We start from the raw sequence: 19,005 nt of genomic DNA on the forward strand, positions 1-19,005 counted from the left end.
ACAATTGTCGAAATTGCTAGAACCATGCTGAGTGAAAATAGGCTTCCAAAGTACTTCTGGGGTGAAGCCGTCCACACAGCATGCTATATATTGAATAGGGCTCTAGTAAGACCTATACTTAAGAAAACCCCATATGAACTTTGGAAAGGACGAAAGCCCAATATTGGTTACTTTTGTGCTTTTGGATGTAAATGTTTCATACTCAATACAAAAGACAATCTTGCAAAATTTGATGCTAAAGCTGACGAAGCGATCTTCTTAGGGTACTCAACAAACAGTAAAGCATATAGAGTCTATAATAAACGAACTCAGATTGTAGAAGAGTTTGTTCATGTTGAGTTCGATGAAGCTGACCCAACAGGAAAGACAACTCAGCTCACTGAAGATGAACCAAGCTCAGCTTCCGCTGATCAAAATGGAGCCTCTGAATCATCAATACAAGGGCTGACCAAAGGTAAGCAAGAAGTTGAAATAACATTTACTGACCAATCTATTCCTGTAGAGATTGCGGAAACACCTATTCCAAATGACTCAACATTGCCCAAAGAAATAAAAATCCCAAGAGGACATTCAGAAAAGTCCATTCTTGATGTTGTTGGCAATAAGTTGATGACCAGAGATCAGCTCAGGAAATACCTCAGCAATGTCGCATTCGTCTCAGTACATGAGCCAAAGAATTTTGCCGATGCTGAGCATGATGAATATTGGATAAATGCCATGCAAGAAGAGCTCGACCAATTCACCAGAAATGAGGTATGGGATTTAGTGCCTAGACCTAGGGATCAAAAACCTATAGGAACTAAGTGGGTTTTTAGAAACAAACTAGATGAGCATGGAAATGTGATAAGGAACAAAGCTCGACTTGTAGCCCAAGGCTATAGTCAGCAAGAGGGAATTGATTATGGGGAAACATTTGCACCTGTTGCTAGGTTAGAAGCAATACGTATATTGTGTGCCTATGCCAGTTTCATGAACTTCAAGTTATACCAAATGGATGTCAAAAGTGCATTTCTTAATGGTTTCATAAACGAAGAGGTATATGTTAATCAACCTCCTGGGTTTGAAGATCCAAAATTTCCAAACCACGTTTATAAACTCAAAAAGACATTGTACGGCCTAAAACAAGCTCCAAGAGCTTGGTATGAGAGGTTGACCAACTTCCTACTGACCAGGAACTATGTCAGGGGAAAAGCTGACACAACCTTGTTCATTAAGAAAAAGGGAAAACATACCCTACTTGCACAAATATATGTAGATGATATAATATTTGGTGCTACTGATGAATGTTTGTGCAAAGAATTCAGCAAACAGATACAAACTGAGTTCGAGATGTCCATGATGGGGGAACTCAACTTCTTACTTGGACTCCAAATCAAGCAAGGTAAGAATGGCATCTTCATAAGCCAGTCCAAGTACACCAAGGAAATGTTAAAGAAATTCAATATGATGGACTGCAAACCAATATCAACCCCTATGGGTACTGATACTGTCCTGTGCAAAGATGAGAAAAGTAAGTCAATAGACATTAAACTCTATCGAGGTATGATAGGTTCGTTACTTTATCTCACAGCTAGTAGACCAGACATACAGTACTCAGTATGTTATTGTGCGAGATATCAAGCTGATCCCAGAGAATCTCATCTAACAGCTGTAAAAAGAATCTTTAGATATTTGCAGAGTTCAGTTGATGCAGGTCTATGGTATCCAACCTCAAATGACTTCACACTCATTGGGTATACTGATGCTGACTATGGACGAGATAAGCTAGAACGTAAAAGCACTTCAGGAGGATGTCATTTCCTTGGAAGCTGTCTAGTATCTTGGTTCAGCAAGAAGCAATCATCTGTGGCCCTGTCTACAACTGAAGCTGAGTACGTGGCTGCTGAAAGCTGTGTTGCTCAAGTTCTGTGGATAAAGCAACAGCTTGAGGATTATGGAGTAAAGACTGAAACAATAGAGATCAAATGTGACAACAAGAGTGCCATTGATCTGTCCAAAAATCCAATCCAACATAGCAGGATGAAGCATGTCAGCATAAGGCATCACTTCATCAGAGATCACGTACTAAAAGATGAGATCAAACTGACCTATGTGCCAATAAATGAACAGCTCGCAGATATCTTCACCAAGCCTTTGGCACGTGAACAGTTCAACATACTAAGGGAAGCTATCGGTATGTCTAATCCTCTTCAATAAATTCCTAAGTAAATGATGTATGATTGCCATGCTGAGTGAAAAGTTGAACCTTGTGAAAATGTCATGCTGAGTAAAATAACTCCTACTTACTGAATTTGAAATATAGAAAAATCACTTCATACTGAGTTGACATACATGTTGAGTGGTTATCCTGAGTAGGTACATATACTGAGCAACTATCATGTAATTAGATAGAAAATTTATCTTGATAGAACTAAGTACTCAGTGTCACAAACGATTCACTTTCTAAGAAAATTGCGCTAGAACCCACTTGCACCATTAAATGCCAACACGTGTAATAAAAAGTACCTAGGAGAGGCAAACGATTATGAGACAACCCATGCGCCGGAAATGTCATAAATGACAAAATCTCTGCCGGTTGAACGCCCCAAGGAAAAATGGCTACTTCAATTAATACGACCGTTTTAGGTATATATAAATAATGGATAAAATACTTCTCAAATCTCCTCACACGTGAATCCTTTGGTATTCAGAATCTCTCTCTCTCTCTCAAATCTTCCACCAAAAATATCTGAAAATGACCAACACTCAGAAAATCTCCGGTGAAAATTCTGGAAAACTAATCACCGATGAAAGCCCTAAATCTCCTCCTAAGTCTAACCTAACTCCAAGCAAACGTCGTCAAACGGATCCGGCAAGTTCCTCAAATCAGAAGAAACCCAAGGCTAGAACCATGGTGAAGGTTCACACAAAAGTCCACAATCTGGAAGTCCTCAAATGCCGCTGGTTCTCTCCCAGCTTCGTTACCGACAAAAAGCCTTTTTCTGAATGGATTGAGAAAAACGAGTGGGCAGACCTCTTCTCTCTCTCCGGAACCACCTATCCACGATTGGTTAGGGAATTCTACTCCGGTCTCTATGTTGACAAGGATGATGCTGATTATTTGGAGACGCACGTTAAAGGTCACAAAATTGTCATTACTCCATCCTACTTAGCAACCTTACTCAACTTGCCTAACAAAGGAACCGAGTTTAGAACAACAAAAGAAAAGGTATCAAAGGAAATGCTTGACCAGATGAAGGGGTTTTGCAAACCCAAAAATTACAAAGGAGAAATACCCAGCACGAGTATGGGGCAAAACCAGAAGATGGCGCACTACATCTTAACAAACTTTATCTTCCCTAAACTCAACTCAGCTTCGTCTGCCTCCAATTTCGAGCAGTGCTTCATATGGCACATGCTAACCTATTGTCCGCTGAATATGCCTGTGTTTTTTGTGGGAGCACTTCAACGAGGGGGAAAGAAACTTCGACTAGGATCTCTCATCACCAAGATCCTTGAAGATCACAATATTGAGACCATCACTGAGACTAAAAGCTTGGGAGCAGAAATAACCGCAGCTCTGCTAACTGGGTTATTGTTCAACCAACCACTAAAGGGAGGTGAAGATGTTGAGGAAGATGAAGAAGAAAACGATGCTGAGCAAGAAGTTGAAACTGAGCTAGCAGCAGATAATGTTGAGCCAGAAGTTGAACCAGAGGAAGTTCCTGCCGATTCCCCCAAGGCAAAGAAGAAGAAAAAGACACTTGTGCAAAGGATATTGAGACTGTGCCCATGAAGAAGAGGGATATGACAAGAGGAAAGAATACTGATGCTGACCTACCGCAGGTTACACCAAAGTCAGCGGAGAAAAGGAAAGGGCAAGCTGAGCCCGAGGAAGAACATGAAGAATCCCCAGAACAGCCGCTAAAGAAGAAAAGTAAAAATTCTGGGTTGAAAATAGTTGAAGCTGATCCCATTGATTGGGTTGCGACACCCAAATCTCACTGCACTCATAACATTGAGATTGATCTTGAGAAAACTCCAGTTGAGCAAGCTGATGAAGAAGAAGAACAAGGACAGGTTGATACACAGCTTAATGCTGAAGAAACAGATCATGCTGAGCCGGAAAATATTGAGCAAAATCAGGAAGAACATGTTGAATAAGAAGATGAGGAACTTCAAAGAGAGGATCTAAACGTTGAAGCTGAGGTAGAGGATATAATTGTCCAAACTGACCCGTCTCCTCCAAAAACTAAGTCCCTCAGAAGATTAAAAAAGAAAGCTGTCAAAACTCCTCTCATTGATCTCTTGGCAGAGTCTCCCTCTTTGGAGCAAACTACGAATCCATCCAAAATCCAGTTCCAGTATTTCTCCCATCATGTTGAGTCTCCTCCCAAGAAATCGGAGCAAAATCAAGCCTCTGTTACTCACACTGAGGAACATGCCAAGACTCCACAAAATCCAAATCCTGCCGAGCAAGAGCTCGAAGATCCAGTCACTCAACATGGGGAAAAGGCTATGGATCCACCTGTTCCAACTCAACATCCTGATCAAGACCCAATTGCTCAAGCTAGTAAACAGCCAACTCCACCGCCATCCAGCTCCACCTCCATTCCTACTTGTGAGCCAACTTCAACTGAGCAACATGCCTATCTTAGTGCAACTCAGTCTGGCCGTCGCATCATCGAAACGGCTCAATCTCTTCTCCAGGAGTTCACCACTTCTGATGCTGCTAGGTCTGCTCATCCTGAGTCCACAAATATACCTGCCATCACTCAACTTCTCACGAAAATTAAGGGACTCAAGGATCTTGTCAGTATTGTGACCACCATCCAATCACAGCAACCTAAGCAAGATCACATTGCCAAGCTGACTGAGCTATTCCTCCTGATGATAAACCACATGAATTCCCTTGAAGGTAAAATCAATAATCTCTCTGCCCCTAATCCAGGCTCTGTAACTTCAGTTGAGTTAGATCAACAATTTGCCAAACTGAGAGCAGAACTCCCCAACCTTGGGCCAACGGCTAATCCTGAGTATGCCATATCTGCTGAGTTGCAGGGATGCTTTGCCAAGCTGACTGCCGATCTTACTTGTACACGCGAGCTTGTTTCCTCCACTTCTCAATGTATAATTGATCAACTCAGTGAAGTCGTGAGTCTTCTCAATGTCAACAAAGCTCAGATGGATGTTGACCCCATCAATGATAAACTTTCACAAGGAATTCTACAGGTTGTTCGTTATGACAATGCTCAACGCATCTTCTATGATTCTGCCCTATTGAAGATGTATCATCAATCCTTTGCTCAGATCACCAGCTCCTTTACCTGGCTTAGCAAGTCCCATGAGTGCATTATCAATCTGATCACTGGATCTATCCCCGTTCCTCGAAATGTTCGAGATGATTGCGTACCTGTAATAGACGGCTTGAGTGAGAGCACGAAGCGTTTACAACGTTATTCGAATGTTCTATCCTCAGCTGTAAGAAATGAAACCTTTGTCTATAAACCCGATGCTGGCAAAACGGGGGAGAGAACTAAAACTGGAACTCAACAACAGACAGGTGCATCAGGAAGCAAAGTGAAAGGAAAGGGTAAAGCTGTGTGAAGAAGTGAAACTTAAGTGTGTATGTGTGAAACTGTTTTTGTGTTGTTTAGAAATATATTTTGTGGACAAGTATTATGCATGTGTATGGTCTATTTTATTTCAATGAACTGTTCTCTATTCTGTTCAAATGACATGCTTGTCAATACACATTAACATAAACATTGAACAAACAAATACTCAGTATACAAAAATAACGAGTAAATCAAATTGAGTATCCAAGCATTTCTAAAAGCTGACTTAGACTCAAAATAATTTAGAACTAAATCTAGTCAGTACAAACATCCTTAGTTTGTTTAAGAGGTAAATAAACAGATGCAACCCTTACGGGGGAGAAATTTCAGAAATATGAAAGATAAATCATGGGGAATTTCAAAACTGAGTTCCATAATTATGCATTTTGCCAACATCAAAATGGGGGAGTTTGTTGAAACACCTTTCCACAAGATTTTGATTTGACAAAATCATCCATGATTAAGAGACAATTAAATTTAAGTGCTTTATTTTAATTGTACTAATCCGTTTGTTCAATGTTGAGTGTAAATATAAATAAAGATAAATATAAGAAGTAAGACAGGAAGAGGTCAGCATAGAAGCCTAAAGTATCAAGCTGAGTGGAATCAAACTTAGCATCAAAAGACAAAGACATACACGCCCACAACAACTGTCTCACAAAGCTGAGCTGACTAAAGTTACACTCAGATTGGAAATTGCAAATGACAAGGTTTTACGAAGTAGAAGCTGAGTGATTCTTCAGGACAGCATGAAAAAGTCATTAGCTAAGAGACAATGATTACCGCCCCTCTGTACCAATAATTGAATCCTTGGAAATACACAGAAGACACATTCCGAGATGTATGGGTCAATGGATTATTGGTAAAGGACAACTGACACTAAAGGATAAGCCAGACGCAAGAGGACAAGCCTGACGTATGAAGAAATGCAGAGGAAGGGAATGGCTGGAGCAGTCTGAAGCTGACCAGAATCTGTCCTCTAAAAGAGCCGTTTTAACCTTAACGGCTACATCATTTTTAAATGATCCGATCCCAGATTTTCTCCTATATAAGGACAATCAAAATCCTTGGATCATTGCCGGATAAAAAAAGAGAAAAATACAAGAGAGAAAAGATACAAAAGCACTTAGTTACAAAAATAGATCTTACACCCATCTTTCATTCTTTGTGTAAATGCTAGAGTGATTACTTGTAATCGTCTAAAATGTTCTTTACTTGAAAAGAACAAGTGTTTATCAATTGTAAAATTGAGAGTGCTGTGCTGAGTGTTTGGTTGTAAACATTCAGTGGTAGAGAAATATAGGTGCTGGGTTGTAGCACTTAGTAGGAGTTGAGTAGACGAATAGAGGAAGGTACTCTTGCATATTCAACTGCCTTGTAATTGGTTTGTGCTCTACCTTTAAAGAACTCAGTATTGGATTCTAAAAGCCCGGAGGACTCTGGAGACTGGACGTAGGCAGAGAGGCCGAACCAGGATAAGTGATACTAAGTAATCTCTAAACTCTCTCTTAACTTATATATGTGCATGTGTTGTATGTGAAATTTACTCAGCATATAAAATTGTTTAAAGTTAACTCTGAGTAATTTCAGGTGCTGAGTTAGACGCTGACCTCCAAGAGTGTCAATATCTAACTTATAAATAAAACAGCTTTAGTCAATATCAGTCCAAAGCTGTCTTATAGCATATCTGGCCAAGCTGACCAAAAGCTGAGCTGACCAACTAGCAAAAATATCTAAGTCAGCGTACAATTAAACGAAAAAAGTTATATTAGTTCCTAACCCCCCCCCTTGGAACTAATCACACGGGACCAACAAACTCCCCCTGACAAGCCATGGAACATCACTAAACAGTTCAAGGACTAGAAACCTAACATGAGCTCTAGGATACAAATGGGAAAAAATGCAAATCGAACACTCTAACAAAAAGCATACAACAGATGCTAATAAAAGTTCCGAATTAATTTAAGAAGATAGAAATATGAAAATCCAATAAAGGTAATTATAACAGATTTTGAATAAAAAGAGAAAAGGAACATAAGATTTACCTTGAGTGAGCAGTCCAAAGCCGAAGATATGAGATCTGCCTATGGGGCATGAAGTTATAGGCGGTGAGGCTTATGGCGGCACCACCCCTACTCGGGGGTGGTACCGATAGTGGGTACCGGCTCCCATGGCCTATGCTGCCTCCGCCTTTTCCTTTGCAAACTGCATATTCTGCATTCGAGACCTAAAGAGCAAAGAGAAAAGAAGAATATGTTTTTTTTCGAAATGAAAAGAAGAATATGTTATAGACTTGAAATGCCTACATTCAAATACATCGAAGAAGATTGGTCACTTCTACCTTCAATCGTGTCCTCTTTGAAATGAACGATCGATTGAAAAGAAGCCATTTCAAACTATCGATTGAAGAAAAAGCCTCTGTTACAGTAGAGGGCATTGAGATGCCCTAAAAATTGAGTGAGAGGGGGGAAATGGAAAATAGGAAAAGTATAAAGTGGGGGGAACTTCTAAAAATAAAAGCTGGAAAGAAAATTAGCAATTGTAATTTTTATTTTTATTTTAATTCATGTCAATATTTATTGTGCTAATTTCAAACGACTTTTGTTGTGTGTAAATTGTAGTTATCTTCATACTATAATTTTGGTTGTAATATTTTAAGGGTAAGTTGTCTCTAATTAGGACGACATTGCTTGGATACATATTGTCGTTGCAATTGCATACGACATAAGTCGTCTGTAATTATTGTCCTCGGTAAGTCGTCTTTAATTTATGGATATCTTCATTTATAATGTTGGTTGAACTATTTCGTAGGTAAGGTGTTTGTATGTTGTTGATAATAACAACGACAAATGTGTCGTCTGTAAAATGTCGTAGTTAAACTGTTATTTTCTTGTAGTGACTCAATCTAGTCGCGTTCACTCAGACATCCACCGGAACAACGATCAAGAAGTTAATCAGCAAGCAGGGCCCCAACCTTGATTAGATCCTCAATACCAACTCCTAGTAGAGGAAGTATTCCGAAGGTTCGCCCATAATGTAGCAGCCATGAAAAAAGAGATGGACGATGCAAAAGCAACGCATTAGCTGGAGATGGCTGATCTTCGGCAGCAGTTCCGGAAAGCAAAAAGGGACGAGCGAGAAAAACTCGCCAGACAAGAGGATCTAGTAGGTAATCCACCAAGACCCCTAGAGCTTATTCCGAAGCATGTCTCCTAGGTGGAGGTATTCCATATCAAGAAGTCCTCATCGGCACCATACAAGGCGAAAGGACTTTAAGGACAAGGAGAAAAAAAAATCATGCAGACGAAGCAAAATGTTGTTCCCCGTCGAAACCCCTAGGTAGCTGTCACTTGAGGTCTGAGCCAGAGAAGATGAGGGCCAAATAAGATGCGTCCCTCAGCAAGGACATATTGGAGCTCCTAGAGAATAATTCTTTGCGCAAATCTAATTCTCGGGGCGGATATTCTGATTTGTCAGAGACCAGCACGCCTCTATCAAAGGAGATTCAACGGCAGCCCATGCCTCGAGGATTTCGGGTTCCAACCTTCATGCAGTACGGAGGATTAAGGGATCTTGTCACCCATATTAAGAACTTTCGACGAATAATGGAAGCAACTCCGAAGCTGGGAGAGGTTGGAGGATTGATCTTCAGAAAAAAGCTTGTAGCTTAAGTTTCTGCCTTTGCTTCCAACAAATCATCCTCGCACATTTTCAACCTTTTATCAGACTCAGCAAGCTGAGCAGAAAGGCGTGAGGAGGTTTCATCAATTTCGGTTTGAGCATCATATAGAGCTTTTTTTAGGCTAAGTACACGAGCCTCCCGTTCATCACGCCCGACTTGCAAACGATTCTGTTCATCCTTCGCCCGGCGGGACCTAATGTTAGCAGCTAAAAATGCGTCTCCCAGCTCTTGAACAATTCGATGGCGAAGGTTTTCTAAAGCATTTGCTTTACCCTCAGCTTACAGTCGAGTAGTTCAGGCACTTGCTAGCTCAGTTTATAAATGGCCTAGGTCAACACGGAGACTTCGTATCCCCCTTTGAGCCGAAGCAATTTCCCCGCCCTTCAATTTTGACTCATGATGAAGGGAAGCAAGCTCAGAATCCCGACAAACTAGAAGCCCCTGAGTATGCTCTGGTTCCGCCTGCAGACAGACTACACTTTGACCTTAATCTTCCAGCTCCGCAATTCGGCTAAGCGCCGCTTTTAGACGCTCATTAACTTTAGACACAGATGTTGTCACCTAGGAGGAGCAGACAGTTAGGGTAAGAGATCTTAAATGAAAAGGCATAAGCTTTCAACAACGCAAAATAACAAACCTGAGTCTGGTGGACATTGTTTATCTCAATCATCTCCTAATCACTGGCTCGAGCAAATAAGTTGGGTTCAGAAGGAATTCTAGACAACCGACTAATAGAATCAGCAACCGGAGGATACTCCATGCGAGGCCCCGGAGGATACCTAGCTAACCAAAGCTGCACAAAAAGGAAAAATAATCAAGGGTGGACGAAGCAAAAAGTTTCTCCACCACACAAAACACTTCCATTATAGGTACTAAAACGCACGAATTGATCTAGCGACTCTAGGGACAAAGCAACCATTGCAAGTACCGAAAAAGGACAATCAGGGGTCACCCCAAAGGCTTTTTGACACTGGAAGAAGCAACAGCAGCAGAGGCGACCCCAAGATCAACGAATGAGGCATGTGAAGCGTTCGAGCCCGCAACGAAGGAGCAAAGCACATGGATAATTGGAGCAGTAGGAGGCGTTCGCTCCCATCCTCCCGAGCAGCTTTGGTCCTTTTAGATGAAAGCGGAGTGAGCAAAGGGACAGCTTCGCTTTGCTCCTATCCTTATATCATCATGGGGTGGAGCTCCGTCTTGTGAAGTTTGAGCCCCACCTGGAACATGCTTCTCCTTTGCAGGGTGTTTTTGTTTTACCACTAGGATAACAATGGATTTTCCAAGGAACTTCTCGGCACTCTTAGAAACAGCAGCTAAAGGACTAACAAAGTTAGCCTTGGGTAAAACCCCCGGTTTAGCCTCCTTCACATGATGAGCATCTCCCAGCATGCAAATCTTCATCTTAGGACGAGAGATGTGTGGCAATTTCACAGAGCCACTGAACCGCTTAACCTTTGAGGACTAAGATTCTCCCCACTCATCCAAGACTCAATGGTCTCAGTGAAATTCCACTTTTTCTCCTTCGAATCACTCGCGGAAACAGTTTCAGCAGTAGCCACAACTTTGTCCGGAATCACCACTTCCGCTTCAGCCCCAGCTTCGGAACGACCCTCTTCAAAGGCATGCATCACGTCATCTATATCCAAATCCACAAAAATAGGAGGTTTTTAAAGAATGTCAACTGGTTCAATGAGACCACCATAATAGATGGGAATGGCTGCCAAATGCACAATATTAGTTCCAATGACACGAAGAGCTGAGGTCGTAGCTGCGAGCACACAAAAGACAACCACCAAGACGATTAGGTTGAAACAAATACAAACAAGAAATCTACATCATATTCAGTAAAAAGAGACACACTTTCGGCTGCCCTCGAAGTGCTACCACAAAATGTGGTTGAAGGGGGTAGGGGGCAACCCTTTCGATAAGAAAGAAGTCGCGACTGAGGAACTATCAGCTTCTTCCTCAGCCCGAAGCCTAGCGACCTCGGTACGCCTCGCTGCAGCTTTAGCCTCTTCACTAGCACATCTTTGAGCCGCCAATCGACGAGCTAACAATCGGAAAAAATATTATTCATATCAAAATCAACAAAATCAAACAAAATGCAAATAAGGAGACGTTCACTTACCTGCAAGAATACGATTATAGGAGGGAGACCCTCCTACATGAACCTTGTGCTCCCCATCCAACACTAAAAAAGGCCTACTTCACTCCAAATGACTCACCAACTGATCCTTGGAGAAGCGGAGGTGAAGATTGAGCAAAATATTGAAAATACCCATTTCATCAGTAGAAAAAGGAGGGAGAGCCGAATCTCGAAAGGCATCATTTGAAGGGAAATTAGACAAGCATAGACATAGCGAAATTATAAAATTTTATCTATTTTATCTATTTCCCTTTTCCTAAGATCCGTTAATCGTTATTTCATATAAAAAGGGATTAAACATATGTACCTTGATTGTTGAATTATCTACCGTTGCAAACGAAGTACCCACATGGATATCATGTCAATCACAAACAAAAACAAAAACAAAACAAAAACGTTAGTAATCAACCAAGTGTAGATTTCCTCTAACGGAATCCACACGAATTAAAAAACGAATGAACGGAAAAAATAATTTATTGAATGAGGGACGAGGATAATTCCGGGTAAATTACACCAATGGTACCTGAACTTTACTCTATTCACACTTTGGTACCTAGATTACATTTTGTCTCAAAAATATATCTGAAGTAACGATGACCGTACAATTTAGTATGTTTTACCGGTTAATGACCGGTCATCGTGAGTTTCATATGTTAATTACATCAATGGTATCTGAACTTTACCTTAATTCACATTTTGGTATCTGAATTTTATTTTATCCTAAAAACATAACTCAAGTAAAGTTGACTGAAAAATTTAGTTCATTTGATCGTTTAGTGACCAGATAACGTGAGTTTGACCATTTTGAACTAAACATTGGGACTCACCATACACTCAATGAACATAAAATTATAATATTGTCATTTAGTATATACATATATAGATAGAGAGAGAGAGAGAGAGACATTTAAATAGTAGTATTGTAATTTTATGTTAATTGAGTGTGTGATGAGTCTCAATTTTTAATTTAAAATGGTCAAACTCGCATTGACCGATCACTAATTGGTCAAATGTACTAAAATATTGGGTCATCTTTACTTGATGTGTATTTTTGGAGAAAATGAAATCTAGGTACCAAAGTGTGAATTAAGGTAAAGTTCAGGTACCATCAGTGTAATTTACTCATCAAACTCGTATTGACTGGCCATTGACCGGTAAAATATACTAAATTGTCCGGTCATCGTTACTTCAGGTATATTTTTAAGACAAAATGTAATCTAGGTATCAAAGTGTGAACTAGGGTAAAATTCAGGTATCATTGATGTAATTTACTCGGAGAATTCCTATCTCTCTATATTGTGTTGGCTGAATTTTGTAGCCCTAGGGGGTGTATTTATAGTCTTTAATTTATTGGCCTAATGCTTCTCCTGCCCCCTTAACTTATTTAAATTGGTCATTTTACCCCCTCAACTCATCGAATGTCCTATTTACCCCCATTAACTTCATAAAAGTGGTATTTCTCGCACCCTCAACTTGTCCATTTATCCCCCAACTGATAGAATGTTTTATTTACCCCCTTATCTCCATATAAGTGGTATTTTTCACCCCTTACAATCCATTATCGAAGCCTAAATTGATAACTTTTTTCACACGTTAAACATATATTTATGCTATTTGTAAGTGGAACCTAAATTGATACTTCTCCAAAAATCATAGGCATATTTTGGTACATTATCCCTACATATAATGTATTTAACTTGTTTATATTAATATTCTTGTGATTTGTATTTTTTATTCGTTCTTTCTCTTTTCAACTTTTTTGACTACTATAAAGGGATAAGAAGTACCATTCTTATGGAGTTAAGAGAGTAAATAGGATCATAAGTAGTGAGAAATACCACTTTTATGGAGTTAAGGGGGTAAATATGATATTCGATGAGTTGAGAAGGGGTAAAATGACAAATTTGGACAAGTTAAGGGGGTGAGAAATATCATTTTTATGGAGTTAAGGGGGTAAATAGAACATTCGATGAGTTGGAGGGGTAAAATTACCAATTTGGACAAGTTAAAGGGGCTGGAGAAGCATTAAGCCTAATTTATTCAATCTTAATCTTATTAGGTTTGGGTAAATTACACTCATGGCCACTTAACTATACCCATTTTCACATTGTAGCCACTGAACTTCAATTCTTCCCGGTATGACCATTGAACTTTACACTTTGTTACACCGGTGGCCATTGTAACCGTTGACCAGCTTTTTTCAACCGTTGACTCGTCTTTTAACCGGATATCTCTCTTCTTTTACCCTTTTAAAACCTAAAATTACCATTTTACCCTTGACAAGTTCAGTGGCCACAATTTTACCCTTCATCCCTTTCTTTCTCTCTCTTTCACTATTTATTATAGAGAATATTGATGTTTATCATCGTGACCCTTTTCACCCGACTCCGTCTCAACCTAAAAAGCCATCGAGAAACAATTTTTTGAAGGGAGGAACAGTTTATCCTCCCGACAAACTGTGTGGATCGACCCATCAAATTCAAATCATGGCAGTCTGAAATATCATGGTGATCCGCGTCGGCGCTAGAGAATAAGATATTGGATATGCGTAGGGGAGGGTGGAATTTGGGAGAAGATAGAGAAGAGAAAAAGGGTTTAAGGAATGATTGAAATCGGAGAATGGATTCACAAGGAAATGCTGAATTAAGAAAAGGAGAGAGTAGAGGAATTAAATGCGCTGAGGGAGTGATAAAGCAAAGAGAAGAAGTTTGGGACAATGAGGGAATTAGATTTTTAGCCTTCATAGGAGGTCGAAAACAAAATCTTCCATAATTCAGTCACATCTGGAGTTAGGGATGAGAGAGAAAGAAATGGATGAGAGAAAGAAAATATAGAGAAAGAGAGAGAAATGGATGAAGTGTAAAATTGTGGCCACCGAATTTGTAAAGAGTAAAATTGGTATTTTAGATTTTAAAAGGGAAAAAGAGAGAGAACCAGTCAAAAAGCAGAGTCAAAGGTAAAAAATATTGGTCAATGGTCACAGTGGCCACCGGTGTTAAAAAGTGTAAAGTTCAGTGGTCATACCGGAAAGAATTGAAGTTCAGTAGCCACAATGTGAAAATGAGTATAGTACCAGTGGTCATGGGTGTAATTTACTCCATTAGGTTTAGTTAATTAGATTTCTAATCACATTAAGTTTTCTAATTAGATAATAAAAGATGTTTATCAAATATTGTCTATATCCAATATAATTATATTTAATAAATACTATTCTAATCCCATTAGAATATTTAATTAAGTTAGAATAATAATATAGATATATAATCACATTATACTATCTAATTAACATTATCTCTTTAATTGATTTAACCATAAATATAATCTAATTACATTTATCTAAATAAATCAATTAATCCATCTTAATTTATTAACTATAAATTTCGGCCCCTATGTCTCTCCCTCTTAAATTACCATTCCGTCCTCTGGTCTTAATTCTATGTGTGACCCATTAGGTTCTTACGCAACTAGCCGTATATGTTTATTTAAATTAATTTAACCGAATCAATTTAACCTAAACATATAACGGAATGAGTATGCAGACTGTTTTATCAGAATCATGACATTCCCCTAGAGCGATAAGAAGTCAGGTTGATTCCGACGTTTACCTTTCCGTATTAGGTCAAGTATAATTCGATCCTTCATTAGCTATGTTCTTAGACGAATCTATAACTATGGAATATGTCAAGTTACATATAATGAGACGTCTGTGTTACTTGTTTAGGTAAAATTAACTCTAAATAGATAGGTTAAGTGAAATATTCATTTCTACTCTTAATTGTATCACCTTGCAAGGATTTCAGTTAATTCTTCCACAAGCGGTCCATTGATATATCTCTTATCTATCAGGAGTGACGAATGCTCAATCCAACATTAACTATCCTGCAATTACTTTATATGATACCCAACCCTGCTCTCACACACCCTAGGGCCCCCTGTAGTGGACCGTGTTCGCACAGAATCAAAGCATCACACTCCATAATCCAAAATCACTAAATAATGTTTATTTGAGTCTGATGATTACTTATACATACGAATACCATTTGAGATGAGACATGTGACACTAGATAAATCTATCCACCCTGTTATCTCAAATCGAGTCCCCAATCCTAATGAACTCCTTCACCAGATCCATATGACTCTCTAGATATCTTAATATCTAAAGCTTGTGAGATCAGCTCTCTGTTCACAATAGAAGACATTATCATATGCAAGTCTCAACATTATTATGTTAATCCCATAAACACATTACTTGACTTGGGGTTGTTTTAAGCTTATCAATTTATTATAAAGTTTACTCACATCATACTTGTATGAACACTTTATGATCACTTAAATAAACTTCAGGATTTCTTTTATTTAACTTAATTAGTTCTGATAAAAGATGAATGCTTTTATATAGTTAAACGCACTATATCTTATAAAACAAACGATAATGAACTATTCATTTACAATTGGTTCATATCCTACAATAATTGACTATAGGAAAGGGTAAGGGAAGTGTGAGGTTTCATCCCCTTTATTGATGTTTGTTTTATTAATTCAATCATTCCTTTTACTATTTTTTAGTTTTAGATTTACCCTTAACCTCTCTAATCTCATTCCCCAACCCACCATAAGGTTTTCTATTCCATTTCCCATCTCTTACTAACTTGAACTTCTACTTTTCTTATAAAATTCTACTTTCTCTCTATTTTACTTTTTAATTTTTATTTGGGAAAAGTACAAAAATAAACCATGTAGTTTGAGTCATTTTAAACATATATGTGGTTTAAAAGTTTGCAAAGAGATACATTGTGATACCCTCCGTTATAAAAAAACAGTCTAAAATTGTAACACCGTTAAAAAATGCTGATATGGCAACATTAGTAAAAAATCCAAAGGGTATTTTTGTCATTTTCTCTATCCTCCATTATTTTATCTTCTTCTTCCCTTATCACTGTCATGCTCATCATCTCCAATATGATCCCCAAAACAATACATTCTACGACGTGATAGATGATGAACACATCCAGTTACAAGACTTGCCATTTCCAAACACATCCGATAAAACTTTGAGTAAAAAACCACTTAATCAGACATTTAAAAGCTCATCCCATTTAGCCAATTTATTACCTACAAGAACAGTTCTTGCTTTCTAGCTTTTATCTTCCATTTTCTCAAATTCTGGTAACTGCGATTCAGTCACCAGGTTCATGATTGCAGTGTTGGTTATTCTTTGTAGATTGTCATGTTTCATGTCCAATTTCACAGACAAGAATGGGGATGCCAGTTATGGTTTAGTTACATTTCGTGGGCTATGGATAATTGATGGGTCGACGACTATTGCACCGGAGGTTGCAGCAAAATATAGGGTGCAGTTCATAGATTTAGTACATGCAGTTATGTCAATACTTGTATTTGCGGCTATTGCATTGTTTGATCAAAATGTTGTTAGTTGTTTCTATCCGACACGTTCTACTGAAACACACGAGATTATTACCTTGCTGTCGGTCGAAATCGGTGCTATTTGCAGTTTGTTGTTTTTCCGACTTAGTGCTATGAAATAGGCTTCCCTCGCTCTTATAATATTTGAGACTTTGTAATTGGAGTAATAGAGGAGAGAGAAGAGATAACAAGAGAGAATAGAGAGAAAGTGACAAAAATACCCTTTGATTTTTTTTTTACTAATGTTGCCACATCAGTATTTTTTTAACGGTGTTCTAATTTTAGTCTGCTTTTGCTAATGGAATGTACCACAAAGTACATTTTTGCAAACTTTTAAACTATATAATTTATATTTGAATTACCCAAACCACATGGTCTATTTTTGTACTTTTCCCTTTTTATTTTGGTCTATATATTTTTTAATTTTATTTTTTTTATCATTGAATTAATTTCACTTCTAATACTTGTACTTATATGTTTTTAATTTTTTTCCTCAAAAAATATTTTTGACTAAATTTTATTTTTTGATTTTTGTTTTTATCATTTACTTATTTATTTATAATTTTTTATTCTTAAATTAATTTCACTTTTGATTCATGTACTTATTTATTTTTACTTTTTTACTATGAAAAATAATTTTGACCAAATTGTTTTCTTTTATCATATTATTTAGTTTTAATATTTATATTTAATTATTTTAAAAAATTATTTTATTTTTAAAATATAATGTTTATGTTTTTTTTATTAATTTTATTTCAGTTTTCTCAGTTTTACCATCTTTTGATTTTAATGGCTAAATTAATTGATTTTAATTCTTATATTTTATTAATAGAGCCACATGCATGTGTAGAAATTGTTGTTAAAAATACAACTCTGGTTTATTAACTCATTTGAACCAAACATTTATAAAAGGAATCAGAGGTATATCATTTTTTCGAGAATTCATGTTAATTCCATTCATTTCTCTTTGTTTTTTTTTCTTGATTCTATTTCGTGAATCAAACACCCCCTTACTCAGAGGCCAACAAAAACAAGGATAGGCTTGCTAAAGTAGCATTGAATGCTCCTTTACAGTCTGTTTGTTTTGGGGTTAGAAGAGATTAATTAAAGAGATGTTATTTTTTTAACTTTTATTGGAAACGAGTTTAAATGGAGATGAGGATTAAATGAAATTAAATAAAGATTAAAAACTTTAAAATAATTATAATTTTAGCCTCATCGAATTGGTGGGATTCACAAGTTCACTAAATAACTTCCCCTCTAATCTCTCAAATGAATATTGTCAAACGGGCAAGCATACATTTAGAAACACTAATATTACTAGAAACTCCTTATGGCATAAGAGGGGATTCAACAAGACAATTACCTGAGGCTTTATAGTAGTAGAGCTATACCTCCATTAGTTTTTTCGTTTCTTTTTGGCTTAATACATCATTTGCTTCCTGAACTTGTCCAAAAAGTTTGATTGACCTCCTGAACTTTTAAAGTGTCTTGATAGCCCCTAAACTTGCATAAAATGTTCAGTTAGCCCCCTGAACTTGCATAAAATGTAATCAATTGATCACTCAATCGCAAAAAAGTAAGTTAAATGCGGAAGATGTATTCCACGCATCTTAGAATGTTATTACATAATTAAAAAATAGATTAAAAATGAAGTTATTGATTGCTCAACTCTACAACTTGTTTTCTCTATTCTAAGGACCATATACTCCGATTTCAGTTGTTTTACTTTTTTTTAAGACTCGTGCAATACATCTTCCGTATTTAACTTACTTTTTTACAACCGAGTGATCAATTGATTACATTTTACGCAAGTTCAGGGGGCTAACTGAACATTTTATGCAAGTTCAGGGGCTGTCAAGACACTTTGAAAGTTCGGGGGGCCAATCAAACTTTTTGGACAAGTTCAGGGGGCAAATGATGTATTAAGCCTTTCTTTTTACTGTTTTTTCTAATTATTTTTTTCCTTTTTCTGTTACTAATTTTCATTTTAAACCAAAAAAAGAAAACCACAAAAATAAAAACCAAACAAACACTTCTCTCTCAAAAAAGAAAAAAGAAATAATCATAAAGAAATAATAAATTGAAGAATTTAAAAGCTGTTTGAATCTTGTTTCGCTGCTGTCTCCTGCTTATGGAAAAAGAGTCCACAGAAA

General features: G+C 37.6%; 1 pseudogene; it reads left to right on the plus strand.

Annotated features, from left to right (window-relative positions):
* The first annotated feature begins 16,278 nt into the window (after positions 1 to 16,278).
* On the plus strand, positions 16,279 to 16,997 carry LOC136217165 (protein DMP4-like; annotated as a pseudogene).
* The last annotated feature ends 2,008 nt before the right edge of the window (positions 16,998 to 19,005 follow it).

The sequence above is a fragment of the Euphorbia lathyris genome, chromosome 2 (assembly GCF_963576675.1).
Source record: "Euphorbia lathyris chromosome 2, ddEupLath1.1, whole genome shotgun sequence".
In the NCBI taxonomy this organism is placed as follows: Eukaryota; Viridiplantae; Streptophyta; class Magnoliopsida; order Malpighiales; family Euphorbiaceae; genus Euphorbia; species Euphorbia lathyris.